The 16807-nt window shown below is 46.6% G+C and overlaps 1 protein-coding gene across 1 annotated transcript in view; it reads right to left on the bottom strand.

The window, feature by feature from the left end:
* The window catches only part of vps37d (VPS37D subunit of ESCRT-I), a 61402-nt gene that overhangs the window by 9887 nt on the left and 34708 nt on the right, over window positions 1-16807 (bottom strand). The gene's annotated exons all lie outside the window — the stretch shown is intronic.

Genomic DNA, 16807 nt, shown 5'->3' on the forward strand with positions numbered 1-16807 from the left:
GATCATCTACTGAGGCTTCTGCATCGCTCGTCTGGGAACACAATGAGGTTACCATTTCTCTCAGTATCTCTCTGTCTTCATGCCTTTCAGATTTATTAGTGGATATAGTAACACTTAAGGCTTTTTTAAAATATGTTTATCTAGTTCCTTTTCAAAAGTCACAAAAAAATCTGCACTATATTTAAAAAGTGCTTCCTTGTACCTTGGAACTTATAAACGTTAACTTTTGGTCTTTGACTCCTCCGCTGGTAGAATAATTTTTCTCCATTTATCACATATAAGTTTTTGTACAGCAAATTTCCTCTCAGCTTCTGTGCTCCAGGGGAAACTATACATCATCCCTGAAATCCCTCATTTTAGCAAATCTTTTCTTAAGCCTCTCTAAGGCCTGAAATGAAAAGAGTGGTCAATGTTTAAAGAGGTTCAACCAAATCTTGTTTCATTGTCTCTGCTTCAATTTGGGAATCCCAGGATTCCACAAGCTTTCTAAAACGACCCTGCAACGTACAGCGACTTAGACATGTATACACCCAGTTCCTGTGCTGTCTTATTACAATTGGACCACCCAGTCTACATTGCAACACCCCGTTCTTCCTGCTGAAATGTTTCCGCAATCATATCTGCATAATATGTCACAGTCTGCGAGGAAGTTCTCCCACTTGGCACACAACCCCCTCGGTCAGGGCTTCCCAACCTGGGATCCACGGACCCCTTGCTTAAAAGTATTGGTCCTTGGCAGAAAAAAGGTTGGGGACCCCTGCATTAGAGTTTCACTGAGGAGCACAGTGCCGTCCAAGTCCAGTTACTACCAGATGGTCAGGCCAGTTTCAGTCATGTGCTAGTACGATCCAACTGAATGGCTTGCTAAGCCATTACAGGTACCGATTAGGAGTCAACTGGATTGAGTAGGCAATCGGGGAGAGAACGAGGGAATTCCCTAAAGAAACTCCTTTAACAATGGTACCTGCCCAAGCCTGCATTTGAGCCCTGCAGTAAGTATTCCGAGCTGCCTGGTAGATGTCCAGTTTACTGGAACACTCTGCAGCTTCTGCTTCCTCTCAGGCAGCAACTCATGATGCGTTCAAGCAAGCTGGGGGAGGGGAAAGCATTTCCTGTGTCAAACACGGTGCAAGGCATAAACTGAGTGTCATGGCCCTGTTCAGAAACGCTCTGCAATCAAGTCAGACTACGTGCGGCTTCTGCTGCAGAGCAGCAACCAGAGACAGAGTGAGTTTGTGTGGACCACAGCTTCCTGAGCTCGTGAAGCACGGTCTCTATCCTCCTCAAGGCTTTCTGTAATGACATATTGCCAGCTCACACAAAAAAAACTTTTCCAGAATATGCTGCAAAAAAATTGAAAACATATATAGTGGCGATTTACTCATTCAATTCATTGGACTTTAATTTTCTTCTTTAGAGCTGAGCTTCAACCACTAGATCTTCAACAGGTGGGGACATGGACAGTATTTTCTAGCCTTCCTCATGTATCAGGGAACTGCTTCTTAAGTACATGAAATAGCTGCCATTTGCAGTGGAGTGACCTCTTGCTTCTAGCTCGACTTCTCAGAACATAAACATCGGTAAATCGGGGGGGGGGGGGGGGGTAGCAATTAACGTAAAAGCCAGATGTGGCTTGTCGGCATTCTAACACTGCACTGCACTTGGAGGCCAAGTGGAAGGTGGCCTCCTCTTGTGCCAAATGAGGCCATCCTCAGAGCGGAGGAGCAACATCTTTTATTCCATCGGGGTAGCCTCCGACCTGATGGCGTATGTATCGATTTCTCCTTCCAGTAAACAAACTCCCACCACCCACTCATACTTCTTCTCATCTGCCTATTACTTCCCCCTGGGTTCCCTCCTCCTCCACTTTCTCCTATGGTTCACTCCTCTCCAGCCCTCGACCTTTCCCATCCACCCTGGCTTCACCCATCACCTTCCAGCTGGCCTCCTCCCCCACCCTCTTATTCTGGCGTCTTTGCCCTTCCTCCTCAGTCCCGAAGAAGGGCCTTGGCCTGAAACGTCAACTGTTTATTCATTTCCATGGACGCTGCCTGACTTGCTGAGTTCCTCCAGCATTTTGTATTTGTGTTGCCTTGGATTTCCAGCATCTACAGACTTCCTTCTGCTTGCTTTGCATGGCAACTTTGCATATCACGGCTGCATAGACTTTAACCGAGTAATGTTTTCAAATGGGCATTAAAATATGAAAATGCCCATGGTTTATTTGTTACACTACAACTACTTTCTTGTTGAGAGGTTAAGCTTGGAGGCTGATTGCCAATGACATTTCTACATTGTTGAGAAGCAGGCATATGACATGACTATCATGTCCAGTAAAGATCTGTATGGGCACAGAGGACAGAACTCCACCAACACTAAGGATCCTCACTATGCAGAACATGCCCTCTTCTTGTTGTTGCCATCAGGGATGAGATAAAGGAGCTTGAAGACCCATAGTCCAACAATTAAGAAGAATCTTTCTCCCCTCTGCCATCAGATATCTGAACTGTCCATGAACACAACCTCATTATTTTTATTTCTGTACTATCTGTTTAATTTTGCAATTTATAATAATTTTATATCTTTGCACTTCCTCTACTGCTGCAAAACAACTTCCACATCAGTGATAATAAATCTGATTCTTATTCATTACAAGATGTTCAAAAATTCCTCTTGCTGTTTGAAAAATTTCAAATTATGGGCCTCATGAATTTTAAACAAGCTTCAAATTTGCTTATTGAACTTTCACACCATGCAAGTAATTATTCAGCTAGCTGGATCTTTGAGGATTTCTGCTTTCCTAAGTGAGAGAGGCCAAGGCAAATTCAACCACGTGACAGTGGCTACGGTCTAGCACAGGGCTAATGGAAACTCTGGACCGCACAATAAGACACCAGGGCCCCGATGAAGGGTCTCCATCTGAAACACTGTTTATCTCCCTCTGTAGATGACACCTGACCCACTGAGTTCCTGCAGTATTTTGTGTGTTGCTCCAGATCTCCGGCATCTGCAGTCTCTAACGTTGTGAGACTGACTGGCAGCAATATTAAATTCTAATTAGTATGCTGACAGTGGAAAATAACTGTGCTTTCCTGTGGGGTAAGAGGCATTATGCCATCGAAAGATGTCAAGTCTACAGCCTTCACACTGGATTTGAAGGAGATATAGACAAGTGTTAGAGAGTGGATGGCTTTATGAAGAGAGCCACAAGGTATGTGACTTGATAGCATAGTCGACAGAGGGGTAAAGAGAGGGAGATGCACACAATATCCAAAGACTGGACAACTTGAGAAGGGGATTAGACTGTAGGGTTGGAGTATGTGACAGAGACAGGGGAATTAGAGAAGGGTACAGTTGACAGCCTCGTGAAATTATGTAAAACCAGTTGGATGGTGGACAACCACTCTGATGATACTTAGGTAGTGGAAGGAATGGAATGATAGAGCTGCCTGGTATCTATTACATATGGAGGGACACCTGTAGATGATTTCAGTTCAGAGAAGTATATACATAAAGAAGAGAATATGCATAATAACTTCTTCCAACAGACTGCAGCCAAACCCTCTGGAATCCAGCACCCGAAGGAATTGTGGAGGCTAGATCACTGGATCCAAGAGGAGGTAAATAAATCTTTGAGGAGCTGAAGCTTGATGAATTGAGGACTATTGATAACTGACACAGAGAGAAGTTGAGGCCTGGGACAGATCAGCCACGATCATATTGAATGATGGGAGCAGGCCTGAGGGGCCAGCTGGCCTATTCATGTGCTTGCCCAATGTTTTAATTCAATTTTCAGTTTAGAAACCAAAGAATAACAACAATATTAAGTAATAAAATTGTCTCATGTCTGGAATACTGTATTAATATAACACAAATGATAAGCAATCTAAACAGACAGGTGAACTTACCATTACACAATTATAAAACTTGGGTACTTTCTCTCCCCATATAGATTGTTAGTTTTATTCAGTTTGGTTTAATTTGTTTCTGATTTTTTTTATTGACTGACTTTTAAAATTCCCTTTCAATTTGTTATGTTTACTTTAATTCTGCTTTGCTCTGCCCTTGCAATGTAAAGAAATATCGCCAACTATGCTAAGGGCATTCACCAGACATTTCTTCCTACAAACTGCCGGAGGATCTCAAGCGTCTTGCCGCATCTGTGGTGGGAAATGGACAGTCGAGGTTTTGGGTCAAGGCCTTGTACTCTTCAAACCTGATGAAGGATTTCAAATCCAAAAAGCACTATTTGAGGAGAGACTTCCTCCAATAAACCAGACAATATCTCACCCTAAACAAAAAAACCCCAATGAAAAAAATTCAAATCATGGTGCTACATGAAACAACACAAAACTACACTAGACAATGTGAGACAGCACAAAACTACATTAGACTTCACACCTACATGGGATTACATAAAGTGCACAAAACAGTGCAAGACAGTACAATAATTAATAAACAAGAGAATAGGCACAGTAAAGGGCAAATTACAATCTAAGAATAAATGATGTAAATATTAACAATGTTTTAGAAGGAATTGGGAAAGAAATGAGCAAAAATTGCAAAGGGTATGGAGGGGAGAGGGAGAGAGGGGGGAGAGAGGGGGGAGAGGGGGAGATAGAGAGAGAGGGGGGAGAGAGAGGGAGGGAGAGAGGGGGGAAGAGAGAGGGGGAGAGAGGGGAGAGAGAGAGGGGGAGAGAGGGGAGAGAGAGGGGGAGAGAGGGGAGAGAGAGAGGGGAGAGAGAGAGGGGGAGAGAAGGGAGAGAGAGAGGGGGAGAGAGGGGAGAGAGAGAGGGGGAGGGAGGGGAGAGAGAGAGGGGGAGGGAGGGGAGAGAGAGAGAGGGGGAGGGAGGGGGGAGAGAGAGAGAGGGGGAGGGAGGGGAGAGAGGGGGGGAGGGAGGGGAGAGAGGGGGGGGAGGGAGAGAGAGAGGGGGGGGAGGGAGAGAGAGGGGGGGAGGGAGAGAGGGGGGGGAGAGAGAGAGAGAGAGAGAGAGAGAGAGAGAGAGAGAGAGAGAGAGAGAGAGAGAGAGAGAGAGAGAGAGAGAATGAGAATGAGAATGAATGAATGAATGAGAATTGAGGAGTCTAATGACTTGGGGGAAGAAACTGTTTCACTGTCTGGTCATGACAGCCCGAATACTTCGGTACCTTTTGCCAGATGGCAGGAGGGAGAAGAGTTTGTATGAGGGGCGTGTGGGGTGATTAACCACCTGTCACAGATCGTATCATCCACTTATACACTAGGAGCAATTCAGAGTGGCCTCTTAACTTACTAGCCCACAGGTCCTTGAGATGTGAGAAGACATCAAGGTTCCTGGAGCACACCCAGGTGCTCTGAAGGAGATAGTGTGAACGCTAGGCAGCATCAAGGGTGAGGATTGAATCTGGGTCACTAAAGTGGTGAGGCAGCAGTTTTACTAGCTATGCCACTGTGCAACCTCTACAGATCTGTCTCTAAACGAAGGGTTTGATCTTAACCACCTGACTAGCAGACTGAAGCCTCTGTTAATTGCATCCTACCCCAGTCAGATCTTCAAACAGACGCTGGAGTATATTTAGCATTTTCATTGATGAAATAGAGTAAGCATTCTGCACACCATGTTGAAGTATTATCCTAACTAATGTACAAGTGTTGGTGCCCTTACAATCTTCCCACTTCCAATGCAAAAAATGCACCATTCAGGTTGAAATATGGTGGTGTGATTTGGACAGTTAAGCAGCTTTTAGAAATTCCTAAGCACAATTTGAAGGAGAGATTTCCACCAGTAAAGCAAGCAATATCTTTTCCTAAACAAGAAAAAAAATTGAAACAAAATTAACTGGCTGTTTGTATGGATGGAGCACTTGTGTGTGAAAACAGCTCCCATGTCCATGTACATCATAACATAAAGAGAGCACCAAGTTACAAAAAAGCGCTCCACAGTACAAATCCTTCCCCTGTAGCGATGTGCTACACACAGTGCTGAAATAACGACACGCAGTTGGTAAGTCGTTTTGAGACTAGTTTATTCAAACTTCACTGCGCTGGCATTTAATCCCTAGCACCTGTCCTCTCTGGGCGGAAATGACGTCAGAGGTGCATTACCGAAGTCTCCCCCTGCTATTTGTGAGCCGGTTCGCCTGCGCAGAAAGTGGGTTGCCACATAACACCCCCCCCACCCCCCAATGTCCACAGTCTGGATCAGCCTCTGTTTGGGAGGTCTGCCTCTGCATCGCAGTGCCTGAACCTCGACCGGCTGCACCAAGTCCACATGGGCTGGTTTGAATCAGTCCACCGTGAAAACCTCTTCTCTCCCCCCAATGTTCAGAACGTACGTGGACCCGTTGTTGTTGATCACCTTGAACGGCCCCTTGTACGGCCGCTGTAGCACTGCCCGGTGTCCACTCCTTCGTACAAACACAAACTTACAGTTCTGCAGGTCTTTGGGTACATGGGTCGGGGTCCGTCCATGCTGTGAAGTCGGTACGGGGGCCAGGTTGCTGAGCTTTTGCTTAGTCTATCCAGGACTGCTGCAGGTTTTTCCTCTTGCCCCCTTGGGGTTGGTATGAACTCTCCCAGGACAGCCAGGGGTGCGCCGTACACCAACTCAGCCGACGAGGCGTGAAGATCCTCATTGGGCGCTGTGCGAATTCCAAGCAGAACCCAGGGAAGCTCGTTCACTCAGTTAGGTCTTCTCAGGCCGGCCATGAGAGTCGACTTCAAGTGACGATGGAAGCGTTCCACTAGTCCGTTCGACTGTGGGTGGTAGGCAGTAGTATGGTGTAGCCGCGTTCCCAACAGGCTGGTGGTGAACTGGGCACCTCTGTCGGAGGTAATGTGGGCCGGTACCCCGAAGCGTGCTACCCAGGTTGCAATCAGTGCTCGGGCGCAGGAATCGGCAGATGTGTCGGTGAGCGGGACTGCCTATGGCCACCTCGTGAACCGGTCTACCATAGTTAGGAGGTACCACGCTCCTCGGGACACTGGTAGGGAGCCCACGATATCCACATGAATGTGGTCAAACCTCCAGTGGGTGGGTTCGAACTGCTGCGGCGGGGATTTAGTGTGCCGCTGCACCTTGGCTGTTTGGCACTGCGCGCACGTTCTGGCCCATTTACTGACCTGCTTGCGAAGTCCGTGCCACGTGAACTTGCTGGAGACTAGCTGGATGGTTGTCCTGATAGATGAGTGCGCTAAACCGTGTATGGAGTTGAAAACTCGCCGCCTCCAGGCTGTCAGGACAATGGGGCGAGGTTGGCCGGTAGCCACGACGCACAGGAGGGTCTTCTCACCTGGGCCTACGAGAAAGTCTTGCAGCTGCAAACCCGAGACTGCGGTCCTGTAGCTGGGCATCTCATCATCTGCCTGCTGCGCCTCCGCCAGTGCTGCATAGTCCACCCCCAGGGACAGGGCCTGGACAGCTGGTCTGGAGAGTGCGTCCGCCTGTTGTCCTTCCCCGAGACATGCTGGATGTCCGTCATGTACTCGGAGATGTAGGACAGATGTCGCTGCTGGCGAGCCAACCAGGGATCAGACACCTTCGTGAACGCGAAGGTCAACGGTTTGTGGTCCGTGAACGTGGTGAATGACCTGCCTTCTAAGAAGTACCTGAAATGCCGGATTGCCAGATACAGTGCCAACAGTTCCCGGTCGAAAGCACTGTACTTGAGTTCGGGTGGTCGTAGGTGCTTGCTGAAGAACACCAAGGGTTGCCAGCGCCCCTTGATGAGCTGCTCCAGCACCCGACCAACTGCTGTGTCGGATGCGTCCACCGTGAGTGCAGTCGGAATGTCCGTTCTGGGGTGCACCAGCATCGCGGCATCTGCCAAGGCTTCCTTGGCTTTAACGAAAGCATCCACGGCCTCCTCATCCCAAGTAATGTCCTTGCCTTTACCTGACATCAGGGTGTACGAAGGGCGCATGATACGGGCTGCTGAGGGGAGGAAACGGTGGTAGAAGTTCACCATACCAATGAACTCCTGCAGGCCTTTGACCGTGTTGGGCCGGGCAAAGTGACGGATCGCGTCTACCTTGGCGAGCAGAGGTGTTGCCCCATCTTTGGTAATCCTGTGGCCCAGGAAGCCGATGGTGTTGAGTCCGAACTGGCACTTGGCCGGGTTGATTGTGAGGCCGAAATCACTCAGGCGGGAGTAGAGCTGGAGGAGGTGGGACAGATGCTCCTGCTGACTACTGCTGGCTATAAGGATGTCGTCCAAATAGATGAACACAAAATCAAGATCGCGTCCCACCGCATCCATTAGCCGCTGGAACGTCTGTGCGGCATTCTTCAGGCTGAATGGCATTCGGAGGAACTCGAACAGGCCGAACGGGGTGATAAGTGCTGTTTTGGGGATGTCTTCAGGGTGCACCGGGATTTGATGGTATCCTCGGATGAGGTCTACTTTGGAAAAGATCATTGCCCCATGCAGGTTTGCTGCAAAGTCCTGTATGTGCGGCACGGGGTAGTGGTCTGAAGTTGTAACCTCGTTCAGTCTGCTGTAGTCGCCGCATGGTCTCCAACTCCCGGCTGCTTTGGGCACCATGTGCAGGGGGGAGGCCCATGGGCTGTCGGACCTTCATATAATCCCCAATTCCTCCATCCTTTTGAATTCCTCCTTCGTCAGGTGGAGCTTTTCCGGGGGGAGCCTTTCGTGCGCGGGCGTGGAGGGGTGGTCGGGATGTGGTGCTGTACCCCGTGTCTGGGCATGGCTGCCGTGAACTGTGGTGCCAGAATCGATGGAAAGTCCGCCAGGATTCTGGTGAATTCGTTGTCCGACAGCGTGATGGAGTCCAGGTGTGGGGCCGCCAACTTGGCTTCACCCAGAGAGAACGTCTGGAAAGTCTCGGCATGTACCAGTCTTTTCCCTTGCAAGTTGACCAGCAGGCTGTGAGCTCACAAGAAGTCCGCCCCCAGGTGTGGTTGGGCCACGGCAGCCAGTGTGAAGTCCCACATGAACTGGCTGGCGCCGAACTGCAGCTGCACTGTGCGGGTGCCGTAGGTCCGTATCTTGCTGCCATTTGCAGCCTTCAGGGTGGGTCCTGGCTTCCTTTTGCGGGTGTCGTACCCCGTCGGGGGCAAGACGCTGATCTCCGCTTTGGTGTCGACCAAGAAGCGGTGTCCCGACTGTTTGTCCCAGATGTACAAGAGGCTGTCCTGGTGGCCTGCCGCCATAGTCATTAGCGACAGCTGGCCCTGGCCATGGCCCTTGCAGGGCGGGTGACAACGGCGGGCTTTTGTGCCCCACCACTGGTGGTAGAAACACCACTGTTCACTGTCCTCCTCATTCCTGCCTCTGTGTTGTGTGCGCCCCCCTGCCGGGCCTGGTCTGGTCCGCTGTTGGGCGTATGGCCTGGTAATCTGACCGACGGACGCCACACTCTCCCTCTTGGCTTTCCACAGCACATCTGCCCGGGCCGCCACCTTCCGGGGGTCGCTGAAATCTGCATCAGCCAGTAGCAGATGTATGTCCTCGGGCAGTTGCTCTAGGAATGCTTGCTCGAACATGAGGCAGGGCTTGTGCTCGTCAGCCAGGGCCAGCATCTCGTTCATCAATGCTGACAGAAGTCTGTCTCCCAAACCGTCCAGGTGAAGCAGGCGGGCACCCCCCTCATGCCATGAAAGGCCAAAGGACCCAATGAGCAGCGCTTTGAATGCTTCATATTTGCCTTCTTCCGGGGGCGACTGTATGAAATCTGCAATCTGGGCGGCCGTCTCCTGGTCAAGGGCGCTCACCACGTGATAGTAACGTGTGGAATCAGAGGATATCTGCCGAATCTGGAACTGGGCCTCTGCTTGGCTAAACCACACGCATGGTCGCAGTGTCCAGAAAGTCGGCAGTTTTAGCGAAACTGCATGAACAGATGAAGAGTCGGTCATCTTTGGTCCAAATCCTGATTGGACCGTCGGGGTCACCAATGTAACGATGTGCTGCACACAGTGCTGAAATAACGATACGCAGTCGATAAGTCATTTCAAGACTAGTTTATTCAAACCGCGGCGCTGGCATTTAATCCCAAGCACCCGCCCTCTCCGGGTGGAAATGACGTCAGAGGTGCATTACCAAAGTCTACCCCCGCACGCTGGCTATTTGTGAGCCGGTTCGCCTGGACAGAAAGTGGGTCGCCACACCCCATTAACTATATGTTTATGTCCGTGCCAAATGGATGAAGCAGGAGCCACATCCTCATGCGTCCTCTCATATCCATTCACCACGTTTAATTATTTTGGAGTGGATTTGGATATCGTTCCCTTTGTACTGCTCTGTATATAAATATTCAGTATGCTCTCTCACCCAGAGCAGGTGAGAATTCTGATAACCACACATACCATCTGTTCTAAATCCTCTTGGGATTCTGATATAACCCAGCATTGCTAATTCCTTTGAGCAGATTGCCTGTGTTTTAAATTTTAATGCACTCGGAACAACGCAAGTTCAGTTTTCCAGATTTTTGATCTCTTTTTGACTTGATTTTTCTCGCCCGGCTTTTGTGCAGGGTTCGCAATGAGATTGAAGGCTGATCTGGTGTGAGCTGTGGTATAATTGTTTGGAATTCAAATGATAATTTATAGTTACAATCAGGCAATGGAGAAAACTCGGGGAGAAAATGATGAATTTACAAAACTATCTCCACTGTTTAACATAAGGAAATCAGGGATGATATATAGGACTTGGCGCCCATTCGAAATGTAAGCACAGAACTTTTAATCAGCTTTTACAGGGTCAGAATTAGCAGCTGAAGGAGTGACAAAGTTAAGTGTATTTTTGCTGACTGGACTGCACGGGTAATAAATGAAGGCAAAATGCCCCCCAGTTCAGATAAAAATGAATTTCCATTGGCTGGATTGCACCCATCAAGTGAAATAAAGAAACTAATGTTCCTTTTAATACATTATAATCTAAAGATCAAGGGATGTACTAAAATATAAAGGCCTTGAGGTGGAATTGCTCAAAAAACACGCTCTAAAATGGTATTCTGTGCATTTACGGCGGCCTGTTTGGATGCCATTAGTTGCAAGTGTTGCTGTCTTCAAAAGGCCACAAGCCAGCATCCGCTTCCCAAGACCACATTAATTCTAGTGAGCAATCTCAGGAGTCCTAACCACAATGAAATTAGTCTACATACGGCCTACTCCAACATGCAAAAATGGAGGGAGGAAAGTAATAAAGCAGGATAGTTTGCTGAACATCTGTCAGTGGGAAATGGTTGGAAGCTATTATTAAAAGCACTGTCTCAGGGCACATCCAAGGTAATTAGGCATAATCAAAGTGGCTTTGCAGGAGGAAATCCTGTTTGACCAGTTCATTGCTGGTCTGTGAACAAGCAACTTGTGCTGTGATAAAGGGAGCCAGGTGGATGTACCATATTCAGGTGGCCAAAAAGCATTTGACAAGATGTCACATCAAAGATTATCATGGAAAATAAAAACTCAGTGTAAGAGATACCATATTAACATGGATAGAAGAGTGAGTCCCACACAGATCAGCATTAGGGGCCAAGGACCAAAGATCTGGCAGCTAAAATCACTAATCGTGCAAAGACTGGTGGGAAAGTATGTCGTGTCGGTGGCATGAGGAGAAATCAATGGGGAAAGAATAAAAGACTGGCAAATGGAATATTATATCAGAAAAGATTGCATTATCCATTTTGGTAGGGAAACTGAAAAAGATTATCTAAATGGCAAGAGTTTGCAGAATTTTAAGAAGCCAAGGAATTGGGTGTTCAAGGGCTCGCAGGTGCAGCAAGCATGGCGAAAGTTAACATCAGAACAATAGAATACAAAAGTAGGGACAGTGTATTGTTTGCTATTATATCAGGCATCAAAGGTCTACTGAAGATTGTAAAGTCTTCTATTTTCTAGAGATAAACAGTGAGAGGGGACTTAACTGAAACATACAAAACCCTGATGTATCATGGATGCTTTATCTGTGAGAGTATTTAGTACTAGGAGTCACTGTTGCAAAATAAGGGATAACCCATTTAAGGCAGAGAGGAAGTGATTTTTCACCCCACCCCCACTGAGAGGATCATAAACTGTTACAACTTCCTTCCTCAAAAGGAAACAGGAGTGTTTGAACGTTTTTAAAGCAGAATTATATAAGAATCTTGATAAACAGGGAGCAAAAGATTAGGCAAGTAGAAGGGAATGTGTTTTGTTTACAAGGAAATCAGCCTTGACCTTATCGCTGTTAGCGCAGTGCTTTACAGCGCCAACGATCACCAAGCACGGTTCCATTCCTGCCGCTGTCTGTAAGGAGTTTGTACGTTCTACCCGTGACCACGTGGGTTTCCTCCTGCATTCCAATGACATGCAGGTTAGCACTAGTAAGTTCTGGACATGCTATGTTGGCACCAGAAACATGGTGACATTTGCGGACTGCCCCCAGTGCATCCTCAAACTGCGATGGTCGTTTATACAAAAGGTGCGTTTCATTCTATGTTTCGATATACATGTAACAAACAAAGATCATCGTTAAATCTTTAAATAGTCAATTAGGCTCAAGGGGCACATGGCTTATTCCTGTTTCTAATTTTATATTTGTATACATACATCTCTTTGGAAAAGATAGTATTTACTAAATTCAACCAAGGCTGGAAGTCATTGCTGCTTGGAGAGATATGTGGCATAGACTCAGTGTCAACTTTATTGAGTACACCTGTAACTTATGCAAATATCTTATCAGTCAATCATGTGACAGCAACTCAGAATCAGATTTATCATCACCAGCATGTCTCATGTAGTTTGTAATAAAACTGATTCTGAGTTGCTGTCACATAATTGGCTGATAAGATATTTACATTAATGAGCAGGTGTACAGGTGTACTTCATAAAGTTGCCACTGAGTCTATGTCACATCTCTCTCCAAGCAGCATAATGACTTCCAGCCCTGGTTGAATTTAGTAATGCAAATAAGGTCAAATCAGTTGTTTTTCAGATCAAACATCAGAATGGGAAAGAAATGTGATCTTAATGACTTTGACCATAGAATGATTTTTGGTGCCAGATGAGATTATCTGAGTATCTCAGAAACTACTGATCTCTTGGGATTTTTGTGCAGAGAATGGTGTGAAAAACAACAGGAAAAATTGAGTAGCAGTTCTGATGTGAAAATGCTTTGTTGATGAGAGCAGTCAGAGGAGAACGGCCAGACTGGTTCATGCTGACAGGAAGGCAACAGTGATTCAAGTAACCATACTGTACAACAGTGGTGTGCAGAAGAGCACCTCTGAATGCACAACATGTCAAACTTTGAAGTGGATTGACTACAGCAGCAGAATACCACACTGGATTCCACTAAAGTAGTTACTGAGTGAATATTGCAACTGTATAAAACTTTAGTTAGGCCACATTTGGAGTATTGTGCGCAGTTCTAGATGCCATGCTATGAAAAGAGTGTGGAGGTAAAGATGCAGAAGAGGTTTACCAGGATGTGGTCTGGATCAGAGTGCACCAGCTATAAGGGTAGATAGGACAAACTGGGATTGTTTTCACTGGATATCCTGATAGAAGTAAATAAATTTATAAGAAGCATTGGTGCCTGAGAGGAACATGGTGATCTGCCTCAATGACAACCGCCCAGTAACACTTACATCCACAGTGATGAAGTGCTTTGAGAGGTTGGTGATAAAACATATCAACTCCTGCCTCAGAAGTGACTTGGATCTGCTCCAATTTGCTTACCGGAGCATTCCACAGCAGGTGTCATTTCATTGACCTTAGCCTCAATACCTCCTTGTGCAACTTGTTCCTCGTTTTCCTCAAACACAGACAGCAAGCCAGTTTGGATTGGCAGCAACATCTCTTCCACAATCTCCATTAGCACAGGAGCACCACAAGGCTTTGTGCTTAGTCCCCCTGCTCTACTCTCTTTATACTTGTGATTGTGAAGTTAAATGTAGCTCCAATGCCATCTTTAAGCTTGCCGATGACATCGCTATTGTTGGCCAAATCAAAGGTGGTGAAGAATCAGTATACAGGAGGAGACGGAAAATCTAGCTGAGTGGTGCCACTTCACAACCTCCCTCTCAATGTGTAAGCAAGACCAAGGAGCTGATTATTGATTTCAGGAGGAGGAAACTAGAGGTCCATAGCCAATCAATCCTCATCAGAGGTGGAGAGGGTCAGCGACTTTAAATTCCTTGCTGTTAACATTTCAGAGGACCTGTCCTGGGCCCACCTTGTAAATGCAATTATGAAGAAGGCGCAGCAGTGCCTCTACTTCCTTAGAAGTTAGCAAAGATTTGGCATGGCAACTAAAACTTTGACAAACTTCTATAGATGTGTGGTGGAGAATATATTGACTGGCTGCAGCACAACCTGGTATAGAAACACCAATGCCCTTGAACAGAAAATCCTACAAAAAGTACTGGAAATAGCCCAGTCCATCACAGGTAAAGCCCTCCCCACTATCGAACTCAGCTACATGGGGCATTGTTGCAGGAAAGCAGCATCCATCATCAGGGACACCCACCACCCAAGGTCATCCACTTTTTTTCATGCTGCCATCAGAAAAAAGGTACAGAAGGATCAGTGCTCAAACCCCAAGTCCAGTAACAGTTACTACCCCTCAGCCACCAGGTCCAGTAACAGTTACTAACCCTCAGCCACCAGGTCCAGTAACAGTTACTACCCCTCAGCCAACAGGTACAGTAACAGTTACTAACCCCCAGCCACCAGGTCCAGTAACAGTTACTACCCCTCAGCCACCAGGTCCAGTAACAGTTACTAACCCTCAGCCACCAGGTCCAGTAACAGTTACTACCCCTCAGCCGCCAGGTCCAGTAATAGTTACTGCCCCTCAACCACCAGGCTCTTGACCAGAGGGGATAACTTCACTCAACTTCACTTGCCACATCACTGAACTGTTCCCACAATCAATGGACTCACTTTCAAGGACTCTTCAGCTCACAATCTCAATATTTATAGCTTATTTATTTATTATTAATACTTTTTTTTCTTCTATCTTTTTGCATTTGCCAAGTTTGTCATCTTTTGCCACACAGGACATCTGCCCTGGTGGGGTGGGCTTTCATTGATTCTTTTATGGATATTGGATTTATTAAGTATGCCCACAAGAACGAATCTCAGGGTTGCATTTGGTGACTTTGATAATACATTGACTTTGAACTTTGAAGCCAGATAGGCAGATAGTCAGTTTTAATCCCTACAGTAGAAATGCTAAACCATTAGATAGTTAAGGAGAGAATGAAGGTAATATAGAACATAGAAATCTACAGCACATTACAGGCCCTTCGGCCCACAATGTTGTGCTGACCATGTAACCTACTCTAGAAACTGCCTAGAATTTCCCTAGTGCATAGCCTTCCATTCTTCTAAGCTCCATGTACCTAGTTCTTAAAAGACCCTATTGTATCCCCCTCCATCACCATCGCCAGCAGTGCATTCCATACACCTACCACTCTGTGTGTGTAAAACCTACACCTGGCATCCCCTTGGTACCTATTTCCAAGCACCTTAAAACTGTGCCCCCTCATGTTAGCCATTTCAGCCCTGGGAAAAAGCCTCTGGCTATCCAGATGATCAGTGCCTCTCATTATCTTAAACACCTCTATCAGGTCACCTCTCATTCTTTGTCGCTCCAAGGACAAAAGTCCAAGTACACTCAACCTATTCTCACAAAGTATGCCCTTCAATCCAGGCAACATCCAAGTAAATCTCCTCTGCACTCTCTCTGTAGTATCCACATCCTTCCTGTAGTGAGGTGACCAGAACTGAACACAGTTCTCCAAGTGGCTGACCAAGGTCTTACTTAGCTGTAACATTATCTCACAGCCCTTGAACTCAGTCCCATGGTTGATGAAGGCCAACACAACATACGCCTTCCTACCAACACTCTCAACCTGCGCAGCAGCTTTGAATGCCTATCGACACGGATCTCATGATCTCTCAGATCCTCCACACTGCCAAGAATCTTACCATTTGTATTATATTCTGTCTTCAAATTGGACCTATCAAAGTGAACCACTTCACACTTATCTGGGTTGAAGTCCATCTGCCACTTCTCAGTTTAGTTCTGCATCCTACTGATGTCCTGCTGTAACCTCTGACAGCCCTCCAGACTATCCACAACACCCCCAACCTTTGTATCATCAGCACAATGTGAGGCAAGTTTGTTTTTAAAATACACATAGAGTAGTAAATGTCTGAAATATGCTGCCAGGGGAGGTTGTAGAAACAGATACAATAGCAATGTTTAAAAGGCATTTATGAAAACACATGAACAGGCAGTGAACAGAGAGATAGAGATCATAGACAGGCAGATGAGATTAATTTAATTTGACATCATGGACGACACAGGTACAGTGAGCTTAAAAGCCTGTCCCTGCACTGTTTTATTTTAAGTTGTGGCCATCTCCCAACTCCTACTTAAACCCGCAGAAGCTCCTGAAACACCATCAGATTTCCACATCAACAGAGGCCTCCCAGACCAGAAAACCTGGGGGACTTCATCAACATTTGAACTCTGCTCATGACTACGCGAATACTCTCCCACCTGAGTCAGGATGACCTACGACAAGTGCGAGCATCTTTCCCATCACAAATACCCAGTCCGAGCTGCAGCTTTGAGCTCACAACCTTTCATCTCAGATTCAAGGGAGGGAGAAAGGAAGCCTCAGAAAAATCAAACTAACACAAAGGTGTTAATCCATTTGATTAAGCAGTATGAAAACATTCCCAAGCAAAGGACTTTTGTCTCTGAGGTGCTTAATTTGATGTCTTCACAGCTCACAATCAGATGGGCTAATAAAAGTGGAATGTAATTTAAACTACCAATTATCTCAGAGCATCTGTCTGCAGGTATAAAT

This window comes from Hypanus sabinus, chromosome 6 (genome assembly GCF_030144855.1).
Source record: "Hypanus sabinus isolate sHypSab1 chromosome 6, sHypSab1.hap1, whole genome shotgun sequence".
NCBI lineage: Eukaryota > Metazoa > Chordata > Chondrichthyes > Myliobatiformes > Dasyatidae > Hypanus > Hypanus sabinus.